This window comes from Stigmatopora nigra, chromosome 11, assembly GCF_051989575.1.
Source record: "Stigmatopora nigra isolate UIUO_SnigA chromosome 11, RoL_Snig_1.1, whole genome shotgun sequence".
Taxonomy (NCBI): Eukaryota; Metazoa; Chordata; class Actinopteri; order Syngnathiformes; family Syngnathidae; genus Stigmatopora; species Stigmatopora nigra.
In genome coordinates, this window is record NC_135518.1 from 11,078,336 (window position 1) to 11,093,624 (window position 15,289).

At 44.6% G+C, this 15,289-nt stretch overlaps 1 protein-coding gene across 1 annotated transcript in view; it reads right to left on the reverse strand.

Moving 5' to 3' along the window:
* Positions 1–13,829, reverse strand: part of ppp2r3b (protein phosphatase 2, regulatory subunit B'', beta) — a 49,469-nt gene extending 35,640 nt beyond the window's left edge. Inside the window, exons 1-2 of the mRNA XM_077728166.1 lie at positions 13,792–13,829; positions 6,222–6,307 (exon numbers count right to left, since the gene is read on the reverse strand). The gene's annotated coding sequence lies outside the window, so the exon portion shown is untranslated. The remainder of the gene's footprint in view (positions 1–6,221; positions 6,308–13,791) is intronic.
* Positions 13,830–15,289: the final 1,460 nt, after the last annotated feature.

Here is a 15,289-nt window from a genome sequence, read left to right on the forward strand (position 1 = left end):
GTTTGAATCCTAAGGACCTCCGGGAGCAGATTTGTCTCCGCCGAGCCTCTCCTAATGGGGATTAAGAGGATTAAAAAGGCTAAAATGACCCCGACTCGGCGGCCTGTTCCGTCCCGGGCTGGCCGGGCCGCGGGCCTTCTTTACCCGAGCCTTGTGGCCCGTTAGCATGACAAAAGGCGGCTGGTTTCGGCGGAGACAAACGGCGCTGCACTTGGCACTGACATTGTTGTAAAAGTGGGAGACGGAGAAGCCCCCCCGCCCTTCGCCGTTCTCCGCGGAGCTCAAGGTGTCATATTAATTATTTAAATCTGAGGTGGATTTCCAGCCAGGGATCCCTCCAAGGCCTCAGCTGCAGCCAGAAGGTCTGGGATCTGCATTCATTTGCTTAATTAGACCTGAATCCCGCCTTTGATCTGTGGCAAAATCGGAAAGAAGGCAGAAAGTTCCACCATGGATTGATTATTAGAGATCCCACCTATTTTCTCCAGCCAACCCAGCCTGGTCTCGTCAGACAGAATTTGCACTTAACCAGTTGGAGAAGGTCAAACATGAAGCAAGTTGACGGGCGCTTTAATCCAATCGGGACGAGTGACAGAAACAATCACTCGGGAAGAAGAACTCCAAAGATGGAGCTTAAATTGAGATGATCATTCCTTTTGAATGGGAGATTTGCTTATGGGCGTAATATATTTTGTCTATATACAAAATATTGATAGACTGCCTTGCATCATAAGGTCGTGTCATGGATTTCTTTTTTTTAAATAGGCATTTTCCAATAAAGAATTCAGTCAATAAACTTTAACCCCAATTTTGTAATAACTTTTTCTCCATTTTTTTTCCAGCTTGAATTCTCATTTCCAAATAACTTGAATTGCAAATGCGATGCAATCTTTATTGCATATTTTTTTCAAAACTCATTGACTTTATGGAACCAGACGTCCAATGGATTTACTAGCAACAGATGACAGCATATTCAAATGGGTTGGATTTCTACTAGGGATTAGCTAAACAGTGAGGGGGTGCATCTTGGCCAGAGGAAGATTTTTTTGTAACTAATTGAACCCCATTGAGGCCACTAGACATCCAATCCATTCAAATTGAGAGTGCTAGCATCAGATGAACAATTATTCAACTTGATTGGTCTTCTACTATTGATTTGCTAAATAGTAGGAGGGTGCATCTTGGCCAGAGGAAGAAAACTATATATTTTTTTCAATCTTTTGGAGCTCCAGTCCATTAAACGAAGAAAGTCTGGTGTCAAATAAATGTTTTCTGATTCAGATCCCTCATAGCACCTATTTATCACCACATTATTATTTTGAATGGTCGATGAGGGCTCTAATCGGCGACGCAAACTTGAAACGGATCCCCGCAACGTGTGGCGGGGCCCTCACCTCGGGCCCTCGATGAATACAAAAGACGGCGGGGATTATCCGGGCATTGTGGCGTCGTCCCCCCACCCCTCGCCCGAGCGGGTTCGGCCCTGGCGTGCGGCAAGAGCGCTAATGACCTCTTCCTGGGAGAGACCACAGCGTCCGACGTCCGACATTAGCAAGTGAAAGGGAAGCTTTCGTACTGTATATGATTTTAATCTTTCACGTCCACGTGTGGCAGATGGTGTGGCCGAGGAGACAAATGGCCCGTGTCTCTTCTGAGGAGGGGACTGTTGGGAAATGGCATTCATAGCGCCGCGCCTAATTGTGGATCTGGACGCATAAATCATTTCATATTCATCCGGGATAAAAATGACCCATTTGTGCTCACGTCAGACCAATAAGGACAAAATTACAATTCTGGGGGAAATTGGAACGTGCGTCCTTGTAAACTCACATTTGAGTGTTGGTTTTTTTTCAGGCGCCTTTATCTGGACCAGGGGCGGAAATTCAAGGGGGGTGCTTAGGGCGTGGAGCCAGTTTTCCCAGTTGAAATGGATTGGATCTCTGTTCAGGTCAATGGAAAGCAATAAGTGAGTTTAGGCTCATTTTCTTACTAACTGTTGATTTTGTGTCACTTTCTGCACATTTTGAAATATTTCGATGTCGATTTTTAGTGCAATAGACTTCCTATGGATTTTCTTGCTGATGATATTGGGTCTTTTTACCATTGGAAATGAATGGGGATCCTTTCACCAATTGTGATGGTTTTTGGGTATTTTTATACACCAAGATTTCTGGATTTGTTTTGTTTACAAATGATGTGAATGAGGTAAAAGGTCAGCACAAGATATATTGAAATTCAAAATGTTTTTGCCATGGCAAATGATTCTGTATCTCGTCAATTTTTGGAATGCTTTAGACAGCCAGTCAGAAAATTCCGAGGGTCAATAAAAAGCAGGCGGGTGGCTTTGGATTGGAGTCCATAGCTTCTTTAGTTTAGCTGGCTTCAGATGATAGGCAGAAAAGTCTCCTCTTCTCTTCTTCTATGGCCTGCTGACAAACGACTGCACTCCAACGCTAACCGGCGTTCAGCAGAGTAGACCCGTCCGTGCCGGCTATTGCGCAAAAAGCACTCCCTTGGGGATGATTTGGCTGACAAATGAGCCGGCGCGTTAACACGGCACGAAGCAGAGGCGGCGATGGCGATGGCGGCCTCCTCCGAAGTACATCTGAGTCTCTGGACCGCGGCCGGTCATTAGACGGCCGTGGGAAGAGAAACGGTAGGGTGTCTCCGGTCCGTGGGGGGAAATCCGACGGCAATTGACCGGCCGAGCAGAGGACGCCGTCTCATTATCGTCTGGAAGCCCCCCCACGCCGGTGTCTGATGTCATGGACTTAGCGACCGGGGACGGGCGGACTTGCCGCATGAGCCGTTCGGGTCCGTGACCCTCTAATCACCGAGCCGCGGGCCGGCTTCCTAGAGGTCACCCGGGAGTCCTTGATCACACTCCAAAGCGCGGGGAGGACGGACGCTCCACTAGCTTCGACGCTTTCAAGCGCCCAGACGATCCCCTAATCACCCGCGCACCTTGCTCTCGGCCGCCGCCGACGGATTCAAAGGTTGGAATTTCCTTAATTGGAGCAAAGTCCACGTGGCTCAAAAAAGAAAGACAAATAGACGCTGCGTTGAAAAGCGCCGAGTGAGGATAACGTGGCCCATTAAAGTTTTCATGAAAAGGGGACTTTTCGTGGTGGCGGCCCAACCATTACTACTGTCACTCTTCTTCCTTGCAATATGTAAACTCTAATGATGGATGCTTGTCCTCGCTAGCATTTGACCGGCGGCTTTAAGAAGATGTCAGATGAGCGGAAGTGAGACGTGTCCTTGGACTGTTTGCTAAACTTCTTCTAAGGCAATGGAGTTCAACATAAAGAGTGGATAAATACATGAAGGACTCAAGATGTTCACTTTGTTAAATGCAGTAATGTTTTCAGCAAGAATGTGGTCTCAAACAGGTGGCCAAGGGGCCAATGGCGGCCCACGGGACAATATTTTGAAGGCCCCTAAGTGACATCCAATTGTACTCAATGTATTTTGCACTAGTGGGTTCAAATTAAAGCAAAGCAATTTATATAAAGCAAATCATTTAACTCATTTTTGCATGAAGTATCATTTTTTTTCCTCTCTAAAATATTAATTATGCAAATAAAAAAAATTGCAAAAATGAATGAACCCTTTGCAGCACAAATTATGAGATGTATTTAACCGGGGTCTGATCCATTTTGACTTAAATTTATAACAAATTAAAAAAATAGAAATGTTTTAAATTGGGGGAATGGCTGCCACCCTTCCTGTCCAAACAGATTGGACGTCAACCCGTGATAAACTCATTGAAATTGACAGCAGGACGATGAAAAGAGCTTGTTTTTCTCTCTTTTAGTTACACTGTCAAATATTGAAGGAGGATTTACTGAGCCACATATCTAATAGATTTATATCAATATGTACTATATTATCTCCATAATATGACTATTTTCCTCCACGGAAATAAACAGCCAAAAAGTGCACGTCGCCAGTCGACGCTTGACGACTTTGAGTGCACATAAAGAGTTGGCCGAGCTCGTCGGAGAAATCTCGTGGCAGAAGAATAAACATTTTCCTTCATAGCCCGAGGAGCCACTTTTCATGTGTCAAGCATCTTTTAATAATTCATCTGTTTAATACACAGCCAGCATCTGCCGGCTCCGACACTCCTCCCCGCGCTCGGACCGAACGGCGCAGATGCCACTGTTCCGCCGTCGCCCCTTCTCCTCTGTCTTTTTGCCGCCTTCGGGGGTGCCGGAGCCTATCCTAACCGGGCAGCTAGCCAATTGTAAGGCGCCATGAGACAGACAACCTATCACGCTCTGAGATACTGACAATCTAGTCTTCAATTAGCTTAGCCTGCATGTTTTTGGGACGTGGGAGGAAACCGGAATACCCGGAGAAAACCCACACACGTCTGGGGAAAACATTCAAATTCCACTCAGTGAAGACCGAGCTGGAATCGAACCCTCGACTCAAGGTTTGAACTCAATTGATAGACTTTCAATTTATTCATGGTCCTATTCTGAATAACAAATCCGATTGGACGCCAAAATATGTCGCATTACGTCGACTTTGTATGGGAATCCATCAGAAAAATAGGCGTCCGGTCCTAACGTGACATCGGGCCTGAAATACGGGCGTGTTTAGGCGATCATTCCGAGCCCGCCCCCAATGGCGATTGTGTAAATGAAATACATTTGCGCTCTCCCTGGCAGAATGATGCCAGATTAAGGCCATGAATATATACATGGGCTAGCTTGGGCTGACCTGTCTCCAGATGCCTGATTTCCCTCGGGGGGCGCGCTGACGCTTTGTGGGTGTGTATGTGGGTGTGTGTACGTGTGTACACCTTTAAACACAAAGGTGAGGAGATCTCTCCAAGGGGTCCAAATTGAGCTTAATCTCATTCCTCATTGTGCGGGAACAGGAACGAAATTGCACAATTGCACTTTAATCGATGATCAGGCGCATTCCCACCCGGGGAGCAGCATGACACCTCTCTCGCTCTCTCCTTTCCTCTCTCTCTCTCTCTCTCTCTCCCTCTCTCGCCGCTATAACTGGCTTGGCCCGCCAACGTCATTGTACGTCGGCCTCCATTTTGACCGATTTTGTCCCGGCGGATGCCTCCAATCAGGGCCGATTTTTGCTGAGGGCAATGAGGGCGACAACCCGGGGCGTAATCTATTTGGGGGCACTAAGAGCCCCTTTTCAATAATTTTAGTGGTTGTCTCCTCTATTTTGCTTCATTTTCATGTCAATTTGGTAGCGTAGACTGTTTGCAGAGGGGACTTTAATCTCCTAATATTACTACATTAAAAAAGAGGGCAGGCCTTAACATAGTCTCCCCATTAAAAACCCTTTTTTCCCCCATTCGTGTTCCAGTGGAAGCGGCCAATAACGTCTGCTGAAGCAATCAGCGGCCTAAAGTGCTGAGGATAAGGCCAATCATAAAGCAATAAATTTCATCCGGACGCGGCGCTTTGCTCTGGTCCCCGCGGCTAAAGCCGGGAGATTTTAGGCCATCCCGCCGCATCCTTTGCAGCCAAGCACATCGCTAATGGGCTTGATTACAATGATGACGTTTGCGCGCATCCCCAAGCAGGTGCTTGTGATTATCCCAAGGTAGGGAAGCTCTTTTTGGCCATAGCCAATGGCAACTTTTCTCTAAGTCGCACCGGCGCAATCAGACGTAAGAAATCAGTCGACGGGAAAATTGGAGATTTTGCTGGAGCGAAACAAGTGAAGATTTGCGGAAACGCAAGAGCAACTTTACGCCAATTACACAAAGTCGGAAATCACAACCAAGCAGCGCCCATAAAAAAAAGTACAAATGGCTTCTTAGTTCAAATGGCCGGAAGTTTTCTATCTAACAGGCAGGTCATTTAAAAGATTACACAGAGACATAAAAAATGGCTTACTACCAACCTGCCTATGCCTACTTATCAATATGTGTGTATTTACAGCCCTAAAACAAATAGTCAAGGGTCAAAGGGGGTGCTGGAGCCTATCTCAACTGTGCAAAAGAATGTAAGCCCTATTCAAGCTTCTTGTGCGGGCCATATTGAGGTTTCCCGCTTTAGTAAAACCATCTAACTTACTTAGAAATGCTTTCATTGTTACTTCAAAAGTGATAATGTTAGTAAAAAAAATATTTCCCAAAGAGCAAGAAAGTCAACCATTTTTTTCAGTTCAATTAAACATCAACATCATCCTTAGCTGTCAATATCAATATGAATGTTCTTTTGCGAAATACTTGCCTTGTGATTGGCTGGCGATCACTCCCCGATTTTCTCCAAATCTTGGCCCAAGTCAGCTGGGATACGTCTCAAGCTCTCCGGCGACCCTAACGAGGAAAAGCACACATCAATGGACTTCACAAATGCGCTGGCGAGAGAGAAAACCACTAGAAACCCCATTTTAAGGCCCAAAATCAAATGGAAGACATCATTAAACGCCAAGCGACCAGCTCGGCAAATAGCCCACACGCTCTTTCCCCAAATATGATCATTTTCACGGCTGTCTCTCTCTCACACACACCCACACACACACCACACACACCCTGGGGTTTAAGGGCCGTAGTAATGATTGGTACATGTCAAAACATAATGAGAGGAAGAAGGCGGCGAACACGGCGACGTCGGGACGGCCGCCAGGAAACTCCTCCGGCCAACCAGCCAACGCGCCGTGTTGATTTGTCACATGGCGCGTTGGCTGATTTGTCACGTAAGTTACCGGAACAAAACAAGGCAACAAAAGGTTCCCGAGCCGGAGCGCGTGTTCTCGTTACGGCCCGTAATGAAGGGGCCCCCCGTTTTGCGCCGCGCCTCAACTCGACCCGAGCGTGCAAGCCGGGCTGTCAAGTCCAAAAATAATTAGGCATCAAAATGAATTTCCATGTTTTTTTTTTTCTTGCTTCCTGCGCGCCTTGTTGGTTTTATTCATGCGCTGGAACTCGGGAGACTGACTAATGCACTTAACATGCTCTCATCATGAATTTTCATGACACCATTACAAGAACGGGAAAGTGCCGGGCGCCCACGCACACACACTAAATGAGGGGAAATGCTATATGCACCAGATTTTCATCAGGAAAACATAGTTGCTGTTTTTTTTGTGTGCTTCATCTTCAAGTTGTTTACAACAGGGCAACAATTGGGGTGCCAGGAGCCATGGTCAGGTGTAGCGTGGGAAATCATAAGTCATTCACTGTAATATTCCGAGAGGAAACAACTATGAGGTTGAAATAAAAATGTGTTAAATATTTGATCATAAATCGTACTATATTACAAGATTCAAGTCGTTATACTGAGAGATTAAAGTCATTTTTTGCTTATTTTACGGAAGTTTTTTGGCTTCAACTTTTGGCAATGTTTGGGTGTGTTTGTACAAAACTGCTCTTCCCGTAATGTAACAATTGTCGGATATCAGCTCATTTATTATTATTATTATTATTTTTCATATTATTATTTGTATTTTTCTTAAAGTTCATAGTAATGTGAACTGCAATTTGTAAGCAGTAGCCACTCCTGAAAAAAAAGTTATAATCGAGGTGACCCTACATCGCGATTTTTCAATTATCTCTGGTATATAATAATCGCGATATTCGAGGGATTACTGTAAAACTTGTGAGGAAAATAAATGGAAATATTAGGAGATTTATAAGACATTTACTTGTGTTTACATTAGATTGTTTGGTTCCGTTCTCAAATGGACAAAACTAGCCGGACTGCAATGCTTTTATTCATGTTTAATGAAGCCGTCATGAATTGGAGTAGAAGCACTCAAGCGACAAAGAGCGTCCTCTCGTTCCACCACGCGCAACAACTTCACGCTTTGTTAACTCAAAGGCCAGCACCTCCTGCGCGCTAAATGCTTTTTCTATTACTGATCCGCTCATGCTCAATTACCCAGATTCCCCCAGGGCTCGGCAAGATAAACACGCATCAGATGGGTCCGATTTATTTCACCGACACGTATTTGCTTGGCGCGCTTCATAACATACGTTTTACTAGATAACATATTTTTGCATGCGAGTCGGATAACCCGATTTGCTATCATTTTTGCTGTAATATTTCATACACATTGAAGCTTCCATACACTACCACTATATTCCCTCCCCTACTTTCTTTCAAAAATATTAAAATAGCTATCATAATCTATGTAAGGTTAATTTGATATGAACTTTTTGACACATTACTTTTTAGATTTTTTTCCACGGGTATAAAATGGTGTGTTTGTTTTTCCACTTAATCACGATTTCCTGTTTTTCTTTATGGGAAGAAGGGCATTTGTATCTTGGATCATCTGTTTCACATTGCCCTCATCAGCACTCATCCGAATCGGCCTCTCGTCATCCCGCATCCTCTTCCGTCATTATCTTTTGCTTTAAAATAAAAGCCTGCGCGATTGGAAACTGACCACAATTTTTGCCATCAAGGCTAAAGCTCAACAAGGTTTTTGTTTTTAATGATGGTGTTATTTTTATTTCTTGAGAAAAGACAAGCCATCCATTTGAAGTGTGCCATCAATTATAGTTAGTTAGTTGTATTATGCTTTAATATTTTCTTCATCTATTCTCAATGATGTGACTCTTAAAAACTAAATAAAAACTCAATGTACTTATTAGCAGTAGACATCCCATCCATTGGAACTGGGAGAGCGGCAGCGGGTAAACAAATAAACTTCAAACTGATTGGACGCCTCATATGAGTTACAAGGGAAATGCAAAAATATTCTCCATTACTATCAAGATCAATGCTAATATATATGTTAAAAAACATGGTATCTGAAAATGCATATTTTATTCCTATTCTGAAACCCAATGATCAAGTTCTATCACAACACAGGGCTAAAAAATGCCGATTGGAGAAGCCTAATTCATGCATTCATTCTAGTATGAGCTTCTCCGAAGTTTGTAAGGTCAAGCTGGAAAATGGAGGGGAAGATGTGACTGACAAGGCCACAGCCCTCTATTAAGTGTCTTCCGGTGTGTGTGCTAGCGTCTGTCTGTGTGTGTGTGTGTGTTTATGTGTGTGTATGTGTATGTATGTGTGTGAGCAGTCCCTCCATTATGTCACATCAAAACACTTCATTATCTCCTTCCCCCATCTGTTTTTATACCAGCGCTCTACCATCAATCACCATAATAATTCCTTGCTGTGCACACCACGCAATACCTTTCAATGGCCTCTATGCGATCAGCTTTGACAAAAAATTACTTATCCGCCACCATTGACGGAGCGAGACGTCCAAAAACATTTTGACTGTGACGAACGCACACATTTAAAATATTCCAAGTATTTTTATTTTTAACCCTTATTCCAATAGAGAGGAACCATTGAGTGACAAGCTTCCTCTCATATTACAGGTAAACTGAACTCAAGCTTACTGTGGAAGCCATAAATAATATTTTCATCATTTGCAGTGGGACAATAAAAGAAATTAAAAGAACAGGTAGCCATAGTTTGAACACCGCTGCTTTGTGTTAGGCGTTTGGTAATGAGCCACTTCCTTTTTTGTGTGTAGTGCACCATCTGTTGCTATGTAGCTACTAAAAAAAAGGTTAGCTTATTTTCTTCTGCCTTTTTTTTCTCCAAGCGAGTATGAGAGACATCTCTGGTTGCCAAGGTAACCAAAGATGGCCTCGCCAATAACTTAAAAGTCTGCGGTCAGTCTTGTCAAATACTGGAAGCAAGTAACCCACACAGACTTTTTTTAAAAAAGCGTGATGCTATCCCATCATCGCTCAATGCCAGGCTTCCCAGTATACAAACATGGTTTATTATCTATAAATGTCAATGGCACGCAATACGGCCACAAGCAATAGACTAGCAAGCAAGTTCATGTTAATCCAAATGCTGCAATTCTCCATTTCAAATCTGCTCATTTGCAAGAGTGGGAGAACGGCATTCCCGTGAGAGCCTGGTTTTAAAGCAGAAAAACAAAATATTATCCTTCAAAAGAGTCAGAACGTGGAAAAATACCAAAATATGAAGACGCACGCGTACGATTCTTACAACGTTCAACTTAACTGATGAGGTTGTTGTTGTTTCTTTCCTTAAACTTTTCTTAAAAAAAAAAAAAAAAAAAGTAGAGCATCACTTGACTTGCTGACACTCATCTGCCGCCACTAGACAAGGGGAGCCGTAAATCAACTTCCAGATGGGTCGCCAGATGTGTTGCTGCCACACGTCTTTGACGGGCGGGCTCATCCCAAGCGTTTGACGTCCAAACAACACCTGAAGACGGCTAAAAGATTGGTGTGTCTGCGTGCGGGTAACCATGTAAAAAAGGGGTGTCCAAACTAGGGACAGCGGCCCACTGCTTCGTTTTTTTTGGACCCCCAAGGGTGTCAGACTCGGGTTGGTTCGCGGGCCGCTTTAAGGTCAATTTGATTTCACGTGGGCTGGACCATTTTAGATATAATATTTAGATTTTTTTTATTATAAATGGATTGAAAGAACTGGATTAAAGTGATCGAGTGATCATGTTTCACCTCCATGGACGGCGATAGACGTCCAAACCAATTTGACTTGCAGGCTCAACTCAAGCTTCTTGCTAAATGTATTCAAAACTGAGCTGTTTGAACCCCCCCTAAAGGGAAGATCAAGACTAAGGTTTTTGAAAGTGTCGAAGTTGGCGAAAAGTCAACGTCAACCCTACTGATGACGCCCCCTTCTTTTTTTTTTCCTGCTGTTAACAATCCTAATTTATTTGACTTGAGCGGCGCTGGGGCGGCGCACGAAAGGGAAGAATGCAAGCGTTTTAAAAGCGCCTAAACGGGTCTGCGAGCGGGCTGTCACGCTCGCTTACGGCCTCCGCCGTCCGTCCAGCCGCCGCCGGCACAAACTGTTAGCAGCCGTTAGCCGCCCTAAAAGGGAATACTAATGAAAATTTGGAACGAACGAGCGGCATTGAAAAAAAAAAAAAACCTCAAAGGTGCCGTCCATTACCTCCGTTTACCTTGGCGTTTATTCAGCGGCGTCTGACAGCGGTAAACAACTGCGAAAACGTCGAAACGCACCAACGAAAGCGATGGTGACGACCAAAAAGAAAAACCCACGCACGTTTTGGGGCCGAGGAGGCTATTTAAAGTGACGTTATAAACGACACGGCGTTCTGACGGCGCGTGGCTTTTCCGCGGGAGTTACGCTGATGGATGCGTACAGCCAGTCAATCATAAACACCTCTCATCCGCTAATCAGGAGGCAACGTTAGGCCGGGGATGCCTTCCAGCGGCACCGCCGCGCTGACAAATCTAATGAGCGACAAATAACGAGAAGAAAAACAACAACGCTCACAAGTGGAAATGAGACTTTCCACACCAGCTCCAACCAAAGTTCTCCCGAGTTTTTTCTCCCCCTTTTTTCCCTTCCCAACTGTGTCCATTTCCATAAACGCTGTCGGCTGTCTCACCTCTACCAGGAACGCCACCCGGCTAAATGCCTCGACTTCTCGTTTGGCTCACTTTCCCTCCCCGAATGTTCGTTATTAGCATAGCGTCTCGCCCGGGAGAGAGAAAGGGGCAAAAAAAAAATTCATTGACAGCTTGATGTGACGGAGGTCAATTGAAATAACAGGTTTTTTGTGTGTTTAAATTTGAAATTGGATACTCTGGCTATAGGCTTTAATGAGAAAGTTATGCAAAGACGCGACTGGTGCAAATCTGGAATTAGAATCAAGTTCTTGGCACCATTTCTTTTCAGGAAAAAAAAGGTTTTATGGATTAGAATTTGCACTGGCTCAAATGGATGTTGATTTTTCTGCCAAACTTTTTGGAAGGATAATCAAATCCAATGAAATTTGTGCTTTAGACAATTGGTGTTTTGGGTCATCAGGGTAGTGTTGCGTTAAATAAGGTTTGTGTTGTGGCAATTAAGGTTTGTGTCGTGGCTATTTGGATTCATACTTTTTCATTTAAGATATAATATTTAGATTTTTTTATGAATGGATTAAAAGAACTGGATTAAAATCCCTGAATATTCAGTTTTGTATAGATCTAAAACAATGTTTATTTAAGCCTTTTTAATAAATTTTTAGATTTTAAAAAGTGATTTTTGGACTAAAAACACAGGAAAATTGATGAAAAAATGACAATTATTGATTTAAAAGGGGGGAAAACAGGAAATTTAATATACATCTATACTCCTCATTTTAATGTGATCCTAAAAAAGAAAGTTAACACTCATAATTTACTGTCTCGGGCCACACGAAATGATGCAGCGGGCCAGATTTGCCCCCCAAGCCACCACTTTGACACATGCACCCGGCCTGCAAAGGTCACCCACCATAGCACAAACGCCAAACTACTGAAATCATTTTGATATAAATTCGCCTATGACGGGGGTCCAAATTGACGCAGATGAAAGAAAGGCATTGGTGTTGGGGGGAAGCTTCCGTAGCGAGGACATCTGGACACAAGAGGGGAACATGCGCGCTGGGCCAAATCCGGATCCGTGCCAAAACCCTCCCGCTCCCCGCCAAGTATTATGTTAACTTGATTTGTTAATTCGGCGACCCCGTCGGAGGGAAATCTGCCGCTGACACCTGCCTGCCTCGACGGCGCCTTCGTTAAATAAAGCAAAAGGGGCCCCTAACAGCATTTGGTGGAAGGCACCATCCATTCTCATTCATTTAGAGGACGCTGATGAAAGCTGACGGCGAGGGGCGGCCGCCATGTCAACTTTTTTGTTTTCCGCCGTTTGCAAAAAGTGTCATCGGCTTCCTTCTCGCCAAAGACGGCGACTGATGTATTTTTCAAGCTCCGGAGAGCCTCTTTCTGACAGGTCATGTAAATTTGATCAAGGGCGGCGGCGGGGGCGAAGAGCGTATAAAACAAAATGTCTGTTTGCCTTTTTTTGGGGCGCGTCTCCGTCCGATTTGCTCCGCCTCTACGCGTCAAGGCCGGTCAAGGAGTGTTTCCTACATCCGCTGGCGGCGTGAATAATGGAATGGGGTGGGGACACCCGGGTTGTGGCGGCTCTCGGCCCCCCGAACGGAGTGCGTTTGCCGTGATTCAATTGGCCCATTGAGCATATGCTCCCCTCTGCATCATAAAGCTCAATTACACGTCTTCTAATGCGATTTGAGGGCACTGCAAGCACATGTTTGACTCAAGTCACTGCTCTCTTGACTTCAATCCATCAGATCACGAGAGGAGTTTATGACATTTTTGGTATTTTATAGTCTTTTTGGAACTTGAAATGTGTGTCTTTGCAACTCGCAGACTCATCTTTGTATTCATAAACTCACTGAAATGTTAAAAAGCAGCTATTTTTTCTATGATTCATTCATTAATTTGACAAAACGAGGGTCGGAGGGGGTGCAAGAGCCTATCCCAGCTCACTACAGGTGACAAAAATGACGCGACAAGGACAAAGTATCCGATGGGATGGAAAAAAAAGGCCGCTTTGAGACGGCAGCCTGGTGAGTTGGCAAAGTGGCGCGTCCGTGCCAAACGCTTTCTCCCAGGTGCGAAAAGAGGGCGGGCCTCTGGAGTTTGACGGCGACTGAGCGACGCTCCAGATGTCCATCAATATTTAGCAGTCAACACAGCGCCGGCAGGGGCGGCGACGCGGCAGCTGACGACAGCTGAACTGTTGACTCTGGCTGCAATAAAGTGGGCCACCCCTGCCAAAGCGCTACTGCCACACTTTGACAGATTTTCAGTTTTGGCGACGTTTCCTATAAATGACACCGCTTGGAATTCCCACGCCATTGCACCACCACTACGAATGACATCCCCAGAAACTACTTCTTCTGGCGCTTACAAATAAACAATGGTAAAACCAATCTTTCTTTTACCACAAAAAAATAATTTGACCTTACCTTTTAACCTCAGAAGGGTCGTGAGAGGCGGGGCTGAATCCTATCCCAGCCAATGTTGGTCTACAGGCGATGTAGATACACCCTGAAAAATGAGAAAAACAACCCATTACTCATAGCTATGAAGAATTTGGTGCATGTCATTAGCGTAACATGCATGCTTTTTTTTAATGTGGGAGGAACCCAGAGAAAACCCACATAGGCAACATAAAAACTTTGATCCTGCATGGCTTTTAAAACAATATTATAAGTTGCAATCAAAATATTTTCTTGGAGTTAGATGTAATTAAAAAGAATCCTGTGTTTAATACTCCAGTGTAACTTATGGGTGACTATCTGTATTGTTTTGGATTGGTTGACAGAGTCAGAAAAATATTGTGAATTCAAAGTGATGTTCAGGGTTTAACATTTTAACTGTAAAATGACATTGCAGCCAAAAAAAAATCAATTCTCAGTAAAAAAAAAAGTAAACAATGACATATTCATGACGCAATCTTTCAGTTAGGTTACTTCCACTTTAACTGCTACCCACATTGTTAAACATCTTTTTGAGTTAATATCTGTCCTATATGTATCATTTTGTTGCTTTAAGCCTCTTCAAATGCTTAATGAAACACCTCTTTAAAAACCTGTTATCAGAAGGAATTTGAGTTGGCTCTGATTTTTCTGCAAGCAGCCATGGGGGGAAAAAAACTTTAGACACCCCTCATGTATATAAACCTCTATAATCTATTCGGCCTATGCGCGTGTGCGTCTGTGTCTGTGCGTGTTTTCCATGCATTTTGCATGAAATCCAAAGCATAACTGCTTAAATGGCCCCCGATAGGAAAAAAAAAAGGTCTGCGGTATTGTGGCCAAAGACTCCGCAGGGGGAAAGGCAACAATTGCTCCAAATCAATAGCCTGCAAATAATTCATGGCTGATCACATGGTGTTTTAGCTCCTGATTTGCAGTAGAAATCCCTGTTTTGTTTGGCTCCCAGAGGGCAACATGAAAGAACCGGTTGGGGAGGCCGGGGGGACCAAGAGGGGGGGGGGGGAGATAAATAATAATCGGAGGACATTGATCATTTTTGGGGCCCAGACAGCTGAACCCAGACGCGCGTCGGTTGCCGTCTATACATTATTTAGACGGATTCCTCGCCAGGGATCGGAGTCGCCGGGCCCTCGGGGGACGTGACGATGACCCCCCCAGCTTCGGCGGGGCGTGAACCCCCACGCGAATGCTCGGTGGCGGCCGCTAACGACGGGGGGAACTCGGGCGACGCGTTAACGACGTCTTCGGAGAGCGGCGAGAAGCGTTGGTAGTAAGTGTCTCGCTTTGCCCGCTAGGGAGGCGAATGGGCTTTTTAATGGAGTGACGCCATAGCGGCTCAACGGCCCGATTACGAGCGAAAAAAAGAAAAGTGTGGCGTACTCGAAGCTGCTGCCTTCCAATGACGCGGCAAAGGGAAGAAAAAAAGAGGACAGTGTGACCGTAACATCGAGCGGACGGCGCCATG